The following is an 11,485-nucleotide window of genomic DNA, read 5'->3' on the forward strand; positions in this document are numbered from 1 at the left end:
AACTTAAAAAAACAACATCCTTATGCGATGCTGGACATAGGTTTTTTAGGGAACTCCAGATTACACAGTCTTGCGCTGTTTGTTTGGCCAGCTATTAGCGAATTACTTGCACTCATTTGATGATGTCTGCTTACCTCGAGGTCTGTCAACGCTGTAGGTTCTGATGTTCTGATGAACCCTGGGACCCCAACGTCCATTGGGCAGAAGATGTGTTTATGTCTCTTACTTGACGCCCTGGATATCGATTCGACTTGATTTTTGGCATTATTCGACTTGTTTATTTTTGATGAATTTATTTGAAACAACGGAGGGTAACATAGGTCTTTTGATGATAAACAAACGGTTTCCGGATAACGGATTTGTAAAAAACCGTATAATGAACCCGGACGAAAAACGGGTGGTATGTTTATGTGCTTGTCCTTCCTTAATGTCCTATCTAAACAACCAATCGACATGATTTTTGGCATAGTTTAAAGGACGGAGAGTAACATGGGCGTTTATTTCTCTGGAACAGTTTTACTTAACAATTATTCATTGTAAAGTCAACATCTCCTGAGGATTACCCGGTTTCGGAGCGAAACGTGCGTAGAGAGTATTGCCGAAAATCTGTTTGGTGTGGAGTGCAAGGATTGAAGAAATTATAAATTACACCATACAGCTTCTCCTGCTTTTCGCGGAGTATAGCAAATTAAACTTAATCTTCTTAATTTCCCTGGAACATAAATAGTTTCCACGGGATTTGTAAAAAACCGTAATAAACGCGAACGGAGAATGCAACAGACAGTAAAATCATAATTCGATTGCCTTGAGTGATCCTTAAAGTAACTGACCGATTCATTTCACCACATTGAAATACAATTTCGTTTCTAAACCGAGCCGTGGTTTCTATTACGCGGTTTATTGAAAGTATATCTATATCAGGTTACTTATCTGTTATTGGGGTTATCAAATAGTGTTATTTTGTTCTCTATTTTTCTATGTTGTAGTAAAATCATGTTAATTACTGTGATTATATTATTTACTAGCTGTATCCTGCCACGCTTTGCTGAGCCACATTGTGATTGAATGGTTGAGAAAAATAGATGAAAACAATCCTTGATGCGTATTATAGAGAATTAAAATTAATTATCTATGTATTTTATTGAAAGTTTATTATATTATGTATATATTATATTTGTATATATATTGTTTACCACCAGTGCCTACAGACACAATGATTTGAATAGCAAATAAATAAATAAATATACTACGGCAAAACATCGCCATCTAGCCCCAAAGTAAGCGTAGCTTGTGTTATGTGTCCTAAGATGACTGTTGAATATTTTTATGAATAATTTTCATAAATACTTATAATATACACATACATAAACACCCAGATGCTAAAAAACAGTCATGTTCATCACACAAACATTTTCCAGTTGTGGGAATCGAACCCACAGCCTCGGACTCAAAAAGAAAGGTCGCTGCCCACTGCGCCAATTGGCTGTCACAGTCAAAGTGTGTGTTGCCAGTAATGACTTAAGACTCCGCAACGTCCTTAAAAGAAGGCTCTATATGATAGTATATATATATATATATATATATATATATGTTAGTAAATTTATTATTAGTATTGTTGTATGTATAGTCTGGTTTATGTATGTATGTATAAAACAGTATAACGAACCTTTTTCTTTCAGGTTGCTTGGCAGAGAGAGAGATAAGGCCGCCTTTTGTATCCTCGTGCATTCTCGAAGTGTTCGAGTCCGTTTTTTTCTGATATTTATATGGTGTTCAGATAAAGTGTATAAATAAATAAAAAAACATGATGATGGCTAGACATTGGTCTCTTCTCTCGATGTAGGGAAAGAATTGCAGCTTGGTCTCGCCACGCTGCTTTGATTAACGTCAGTGGGTTTTGACGATTATCACATGTTAGATGAGTTTAGATGCCATGTTACGAAATCGCTGCAGAAGGGGTTTTAAAGCAGTAAATGTTTAAAATGGTATTATTTTTATATTTCTACTGCAGAAGCAATAAATTTCAAAACTGGTTGGCATGTTTATATTTGCCAAAAAATATATGAAATTTTTTTTTTTTTTTTTGAAGCGCCCCAACACAATTTAAGTTTATTCGATCCATAAAGTATGCAAACATATCTTTGTTTTATATTTCAAAACAGTGTGTTTCTTTATTGAATTATAAATAATTTTAACTAAAATTCATTTACGATCTACCAAAAGTTATTTGGAAAATAAATACAATTTATCATCCTACACAACCAATACCTCCTGTTTATAATTGGGAGCAAATTAAAACCTCCTTTTTCAGTAGTCGGTTGTAAATAATCTACATGTTTTTAATAATTCCGCACTCAGCAAACGTGATCGTGAAGAAGTCATGATAAACCGTAAACAAATACATCCCGAATAGATTTTTAATTGTAATAGGTTACGAATTACGATAACAGATAAAAAAAGGGAAATTAAAAATCCTACTAATATTATATAAGAGCCTTTTTAAAAATCATGTTATGATGTATATGATTTTTAGTAGGTTATATTAATTATGGGTAATGTTATTTATTGTATGTTTTTATCTTATTTTTTTGAATTTTAATGTATTTAATAAATATAATATAATTTTTATTAATACATAACTATAACCTAAAATAAACTATTTGAATTCTAAATAAAATCTAAAACGTCCTCGAAACCACCGCAGCGAGGCACAGTTCCCAAGATGCTGGCAGCATTGCCCCTTTGGATGGCCAAACTAATTCGTTGGCCAAGGTAACTGCCCGCTCTAGGATCACCGGTAGAATATTTATTATTATATATTATTTAATTTATTTATTTGTATTATTACTATTTATTTACTAGTTCTATTTTTTTATCTTATTTGTATTTATATGTGATATATTTATATATCTTTATATATATATTTCTTGTGTGCGTGTGTATTTCACTGAACTCCTCCTAAGCGGGTGGACAAATTTGAATGAATTTTTAGGTATGCGTTTGGATGGCACCCTTGATGGTTAAGATCCACAATTTAGCCCAACAGATGGCGCTAGGGTCCGCTAGTATATATATAAATATTTTTTATAAATATATATATATATATATCACTATAATATATATAAATATAATATAATTCTTATGAGAAAAAACATAATAATAATAACAAACTAACTTTAACATTTACAAAAAATATAAGCCGTCTAACTGTTCACTTATGGCACTCATATATTTATATATTTGTGTAATGATTATATCTTATTTATTACCACCTACCTCTTTTCTATGTTTTTTTTCCTTTTACGCCTTTGGTTGTCTGGAAGGAATCGCTTTGTAGCGTAATTGATATATAAGGTCACCAAATTGTACCTTTCTTGCTCTATGTACTTTATATCTTTATGCTTTTTTCTTTGGTGAACAATAAAAGTGTACTCATTCATTCATTCATGTTTATATATGTGTTTATCGCAGCACCTTCCTACTAACCAGGCTTTTCAGACCGGAACACGGCATTGCGAAAATGTTGCTTAGAGGCAGATAAAAGGATAAGAGGCGGTACTTCTCCGAACGAGCTCTGTCACACAAAGATACGAATAGATAACAGAGATGACGGTCAAAGACGTGCGAAAATGGACTTCGTATTTTTAAAAACACAATATTAAAACAGTTTACTGTTCTCCCAAGGGAAGAGTTGCAAAGGGTTTTTTTTTAAATTCGTCTACAAGTTAACCCTTGACTGCAATCTCACCTGGTGGTAAGTGATGACGCAGACTAAGATGTAGCGGCCCAACCTGTTAGGGAGTATGGTAGTCATACCCCTAATCGCACCTGCACACTAAATCCCTTAGCGGCACGTCTTTGTCGGTGGTAACTAGCCACGACCAAAGCCTCCCACCTGACCAGACCAGAGAAAATTCAGAAATGATAAATTCCCAAATTGCACCAACTGCTTGAATTCATAGCGCTCACCGTTGCACCAGGGTTGGTGATCGCAGTAGATCCTAGTAGCTTACAGTACGTCCGTTCACCGTTATATTTCCTTAGTCGCCTCGTACGAGACCCGTGGAAGAGGAGGGGTGGTGACGACTGTATTATGATGTGCCGTCACAGCATGGTACCTCTCAACAACCAGGTATCGTCGCGCGGTAAAAACCCTATTAAAGTATCCGCTTATTGCATTTCTTAGAAGCCCTTTATTAGCAAAATTAATTTAAAGGAAAAACGCGAGTTTTAAGTTGTGTCTTGAACAGACTGACGACTTTTTGTCGTGATAAATCCCTATCCCTACTAATATTATAAATGTCAATGTAAGTTTGTTTGTTACGCTTTCGCGCAAAAACTTCTACAGCTATCCTCATGAAACTTTGTACACATATTCTTGGAAGTGTTAGAAGTAGTATAGGATACTTTTTATCCCGACATTAAGCTCGGTTCCTTTGGGAGAGGGGATGAGTGTTTGACGATTTTACACTATAGCTCCGACAAATTTTAACCGATTTAAATTTTTTTTTGTACTAGGTCTAAGAAGAAGCCCACAACAAACTTAGGCGGTTGTTATTTTTTTTTCGTTATTACCATCTCACATTGCCATTAAAAACTATTAAAAAAGAAACCTGGTTAGAGCAATAATTTACACCCAAGCATTTTTATCGTTAACGTAGTCCTTAATACTATAATAGACTTTTCTATAAGCTTACGTTTAATACAAACTTTGAACTTTTTCAGAGACATCTCCAAGGTATCAACTGGTAGTTTATTGTAAAATAGTACACAATTTCCTTTAAATGAATTACTAATTTTATGGAGTCTAGTATATTGCACTGCACTGTGGCCAAGGTAACGGTCAGCTTTAGGATTTTCACTATTGTAAAGACAATTCAGTCGCTGTCGCATGTACGCTTCAGCCATTAACGCTCGGTCTATCGTGAAACGATCGAATATAATTAATATACTTAATTGTTTAATGAATCGATCAGACAGTTGAATTGTTAATATTGAGGTCTTTGTCAAACCGTTTCTGAGAAGTTCGCGTTGCTCTGTGGTTCTGTTTATATTTTAACTAGCGGTCCCTTATGACTTTGTCCCCGTATAACTCAACGTTAAAAGATAGACATGTGCTGTCGCCGACTTTTTTTTAGAACTTCTGTTTTAAGATATTTATTGTTCCATAAAGGAATTTCCACTTAAATGGAACTTTCAGGCTAATTTACAAAAAGAGGGTAATTATGTAAATTGCATCTTCGAGCGCACAATAAATAAATTGTAAATTGTAAGTGGGTAGTTTTGAAGCGCCATCGCATCAAAATCATATCGACGGTCAACTGCTCGCGAGCCGCGGCTATGTCACTGCATAGGTGACATGGATACATCCACAACTAGATGTGACAACTGAAACTGCTACTTGGTTATTTAGTTTGGTAATTAATTTCTTTATTTCTTAAATAGAAAATAAGTTTTATTTTTAAAATGTAAAGTTTAAGTTTTATTCTGATTATGGTAATTTAGTAATTTTTTGAAGGTGTGTATATTTTTGGCCTTATATAACTTCAAAATAGTGTTGCCCAAATGCAAGAACAAGACGAGACTTAGCCAGTCTTGGTCTTGGTCTTGCGCCAATACACCTGGTCTTGGTCTTGGTCTTGGTCTTGCGCTCCCAGTCTTGGTCTTGGTCTTGGTCTTGCAGCAAGAGTCTTGCAAGTCTTGCAATTACCTATTAGTCTATTACTATTTATTAAAGTTTACTTTAAATCTTAGAAAAACGTATTAGAATTGGAACATTGTGAGCTTGAATTAACATAGCCATAGTAAAGATCAAGCAGATTAATAAATAACTGAAGATTTGATAAGAAATTCGAAAAATCAACTGACCTATATGTCGTTTTCCATGGAAGTAACTGTTTCTTAATAAACATTTATGATTTATAAGCTTACATTTGCTAAAACATGTAAAAAAACAAATTAATTACAATAACTTGACTGTATTTTAAAGAACAATACTTATCTGTCTAGAAAGAGATTGAACCCTCAACTTATAAGAAATTTAATAAAAGAGTTTTACGATTTATCATTTATTTGAATAAAGCTGAAGAGTTCGTTTGTATGTTTGATGACAGAAGTTTTAAAATAAATAAATAAATCCTGAACGTCACTATACCTCCAAAGTTACTATTCCTCGTGGACGAAGTCGCGGGCACAGCTAGTAAATACTTACTCTCATCATCTCTCTCAGAGATATTGGAACACTTTTTTGCTATTTTTTCTTGTAAAAACTTAAGAAATATAATGACTAAATGTACAATAATAGTACCTAAGTAATTAGTTTAAAACCATATAAGTAATCAATATTATAATTACTTACTAGAATGAATTATTATGACATCTACTACCTATCCTCACCATTTTATCCTAATCATAATACTACTTGCGTGATCAGTATAATGTATTCATTTTCATTCTAAGCACTCTGAAACTTATTTATTCTTTGGAACACCTGTAGGTACTCTTAAAATTCGAAATTATTTTGCATGAATAGTGTCAAATGTTATGATTTCGGCGCGGCGGCAACGATTGTTTTAGATTTCAAAAGAAGCCGCCGGCGCGTGTATCATAACCATGTACTTCCGAAAAGCGGCAAATTTCTTTGAGAAGTAAGTGCAAAAACGCAAGAACAAGACCAAGACTGCAAGACCAAGACTGAATTTGGGCAACACTGCTTCAAAAGGGTAACAAATTTGTGATACATGATTTTATCGAAACTTTAACCGTTTACGCAGCGCACGTAGCGGAAGCTCTGAAAGGAAAAAAAAACCCGATTTTGAAACATTCTTCATTAGTTCTAAGCTACAATTGGTCTTAGCCTTAGAAAATTGGGCTATCTTACACTGGACGAACACTGAATTCGGACCAGTAGTTAGACCGTCGCGTTCAAGTAAACAAACACACAAACCCACTAGCTGTATATATTAGTATAAGAAAATAATAAAGAACTTTTAATCGTAATAAAATGTAATTCTCCATTTTAAACAATCCCGACTAATTCGCCTTTCAAACAAAAAAATTAAATCAAAATCGGTTTATCCGTTCGGGAGCTACGATGCCACAGGCAGACCCACATACACGTCAAAGTTATAACACCTCGTTTTTAAGCCGGGCGTTAAAAAAGGCTGTAGTCCACCAAGCAGGCAAAATGCGGATTTTTATACTAAATACGACTTTGAGAACGTTGTGAAGAACTGGCATTGATATTTTTTTATAGTAATCATTGACGGATGAAACAGAAGGTCGACCTGATGGCAAGTGAAAATACTATCGCCTATAAACAGAGCAACGCTTCACAGGGCACGCAAGGAGCACGTCCTGAACATGCCGCCCTGTGTCCATCAATCTGAGTCGTAAGTAGGTGTTAAGCCACATGTGCCCGTAATTACGCCGGCAACCACGCCCTTCAGACCGGAACACAGCATTGCAAAAAGCTATACGACTACTAAAATAGTTGGAAAATCCAAAAGTGCACGCCTCACAATCTCATCCATTCATTACAATAAAATTGAGATTATATGTAACTAATTAAACTACATCTTATATTTTTTTTTTCTTTATACTTTCTTATAAAATTTTAATAGTGTTTTTTGTTTTTATAAGCATTGTTAAGAATTAAAAAAAAAAAAACTGAAAATCAACAAATGATAGAAAAAAAAACTACATCTAATTACACCGTGAAAAGTAATAGGCTTCTATAACTCGAAATACTGAAGCCTATAAAAAATTGGTTGCCTGTAAAGTCGGTATACGGGCGAAAGTTTTACGTGACAACGACTTTGAGTGGTAAAATAATTTTAATGTGAATATTCATTCGTATAGTAGGAAGAAGGATGAAATAATAGTAACAATTTAAAACATTTATTTATACAAAGAATTATATTTAAAACATTAATTTATACAAAGAATCTCGCACTGAATTTCATATTAACAAAATTTTATTTTTACCTTTACACATACATACGTATTTATATACAAATATACATACAATAACTTGCAATACATTTGCGTACAATGAAACAGCGTTTACTACAAAGGGACGCGTGCCTTTCACTTTTTATGTCTGTCTCTCTCGCTCTTAGGCGGGCTAACCATGCCCGAGTGGAAGGGACGCGTGCCTCTCACTCGCTCTCATTGTGAGCGCATAACGTGAGCGGAGCGTAACGCATTTTCTTGAAGTGTCACCCGGCAAACCAATTTATAAGACGTTGTCACGTCAAAAAAACCAACTCGATAAGTGAAGTATTTCGCTCGTTATCGTGACCACAAGATACGGGATCCGCACATACAGACACACGGACGTCCAAGACAGAACTTTTTTAAACTCTTTTTTAATTAGTTTAAACAATAAAAAGAGATTTGAAAATATCATGAGTGTTAAAAATAGTGTTTTTTCTCAACATTTGTCTATTTATGTTCACTTATAAAAGCAATAAAGAATAAAAAAAAGTGACATTTTAAGTTGGAGAATCACTCGGTGTGCGTAAACTGACAGTAATACCCACCACAACGCTTCGTTTATGAGCCGTGCAATCCCTACTAATACTAATGTTATAAATGTCAACGTAAGTTTGTTTGTTACGCTTTCACGCAAAAACTACTTAACCGATCCTCATGAAACTTTGTACACATATTCTTGGAAGTGTTAGAAGTAATATAGGATACTTTTAGGAGGGGATGAGTGTTTGACGATTTTACACCATAACTCCGACAAATGATAACCGATTTAAATAATTATATTTGTACTATAGAGGTTATAATATGTGTTTAGTTTTGCCCAAACTGTAGTTGGAGATAGAGGACAGAACTCCTCAGCGGACAGCAGCAAACCCCTCATTTAAGGCTTAGCGATACTGAATACTTTTTTTTTTAGATCAACAACTAAATTTAATGCCACATCAAAAAACAAAATCAAACGCAGACGAAGTCGCGAGCAACAGCTAGTATAATATAAATGAAAATAACTCCTAGTGTGTACCTACGTACTAGTTTTTTTTAAACAAACCAAAGTACTTGGCTTCTACGCTTTATCCAACAGGCCTTAAAATTAGCTTATGTAGTGCTCACGCTTGACTGGTATTAACCACAATCACTTTTTATGAAACATTAGCCTTAGTACAAGAATTGGTTTCTCACAAAATAGGAGTCGTTGTTGAGTATAAAACGCTGTATCATCATAGTAAAATGGACCTAATAACAATATTATAGAGTAGCGAATCCCCTACGTCTGATTCCTGTTTTACAAAAGTCTTGTCAAAATTCCAAGCTAAAGAGTTGTAGGCAATTTTGAGCTTAACATAACACAAATAGTAATATGCAGATAGGAAGTAGTAATAGTTTGATAACAAAAAAAAAACAACCGGTTAATTTCGTTGTGGGCTTCTTCTTAGACCAGGGCGCGTTTGGAACCCTCGTAGCTTTATTTTTAATTTGATAAATTTAGTTATCGCCATCAACTTACTTCTATGTAATATTATACATGTAACTAGCCGTTTCCAGCCCGCTTCGCTGGGCGAATTGAAAAAGGAAATAAATTACATTTTATGTTTCATTTTTATTTATTTTTTTCATATTTTTATTATTCTCCTTTTTTTTTATTTTTGTATGAACATGAATAGGCCCCGCGGATAGAACTGTAAGCATCGATATTGTTTAGACTTACTCAAATTCCAAATTCCATCGATTTAGCCTATACAGGCTTTCATCCAGGTGATTTTTCTCACTAATATTCATTGTAACTTTCAATGTGCAATCATTTCCGTGCCTTTCTTCCAAAAATTAATAATAATTGACATGAAGAAAAAAATTTGAAATGAGCATTGAAAGTTTAAGTTAAAGTCATTGCAAGTCTCATATGTGAAGTTGAAATCTGTCTAGGTTCAAGTGCGACGAATTTTCTGTTAACTAAAATTTTCTCCGTGACATCAATTTTTTATAGAAAATTAATTGTGCATGTTTTTTATGAATTCTATTGGAATAAGTAACTAAATTTCTTTTCCACATCTCATGTGCTTGGAAAATGCATTCATTTTAATCTATTACATTTCCGCGATCCCGCAATAAAAGAATTCGTCGGTTATGTAGTCTGCAAAAGTAAAATGAATGTAAAATTCTTAGTCCGTTGATTGGATAGCTACATGTAAAGTTAAGTTTTTGAAAGCTCTCAATGACTTTTTCTCCGCTGCCAAAAAGACGATTGTTGTAAGGAAATACACGAATATCCCTACATACACGAAGATCCCCACCAAATTTGGAGTCTGTAGAAGTCACAGGTTAGAAATAAAAATTTTAGATTTTAACACCCACCCCCGCAATTCCTGTCGGAAGTAGACTTTATTGAAATCCATTTTGAGATGTTCTTTATGTGAATAATAAAAGATTCGTACCATATTTAGAATTTTTAGAAGCTATATTTCGAAATTGAAATTTTTTATTGTTAACACCCACCCCCGCGAACCTTATTGGAGGTGATTCATTGTAAAATCCGCTCGAAGATCATTTTTATATTACATATAGAACACTCTCACTAAATTTGGAGTCTATAGGAGCTATCGCTTGGAAATTGAAATTTTTCATTGTTAACGCCCCCGCAATCTTCTTTGGGGTGGGATATCGTAAAATTTGTTCATAAATCATTTTTACATCACTTATAGAAAATTCCTACAAAATTTGGAGCTTGTAGGAGCTTTAGCTGGAAAATTAAAAATATTAATTGTTAATACCCACCCCCGCAACCCCCTGTGGGGTGAGCTATCGTAAAATTCGTTAATAGCCTATTTCTACACCTCTTACAGAAGATTCCTACCAAATTTGAAGTCTATAGGAGCTATAGTTTAAAAACGGGAATTGTTCATTGTTAACGCCCCCGCAATCCCCTTTGGGGAATGAATTTCTTAAAATCTATTCATAGCTGACCTCTACATAGCAAAAGTAATATTCCTACCAAGTTTCTAAGTCTTATGGTTCCCGAGATTTCGTGGTGAGTGACTATATAGATGGGAATTCTTCGATTATCATCGAAATTTTTAACTTTTTATCGGGCTTTTTTAAAATTTTCTTACATACAAAACTTTCTCCGGACAATTCTGAAGATAAAAAAAAAGCCCAATTGGTCCAGCCGTTCTCCACTACCGTGAGTAGATTCTTAGCTCAATGTAAAAAACCATAATCCGTTTAATACACTCTGTTGAAATCCATGAAAACAAAAGAATCAAGAGAAAATGCAAAAAATCTTTTGTTTTTATTAGCGGGATAAATGTTCATAAAAGTAAAACAGCAATAAAAAAATGAAGGAATGTTGGAATTCAAAAAATAGATAGCTATAAACCATCTAGGAAAAATTTCGCATCGAATGGTGGTAGTTTCATGTCGATACGATCAGTGGTTTAGGCGTGATTGAGCCTCAAACGAAGACCATTTTCATTATATATATATAGAAGAAGAAGAT

The sequence above is a fragment of the Pararge aegeria genome, chromosome 25 (genome assembly GCF_905163445.1).
Source record: "Pararge aegeria chromosome 25, ilParAegt1.1, whole genome shotgun sequence".
In the NCBI taxonomy this organism is placed as follows: domain Eukaryota; kingdom Metazoa; phylum Arthropoda; class Insecta; order Lepidoptera; family Nymphalidae; genus Pararge; species Pararge aegeria.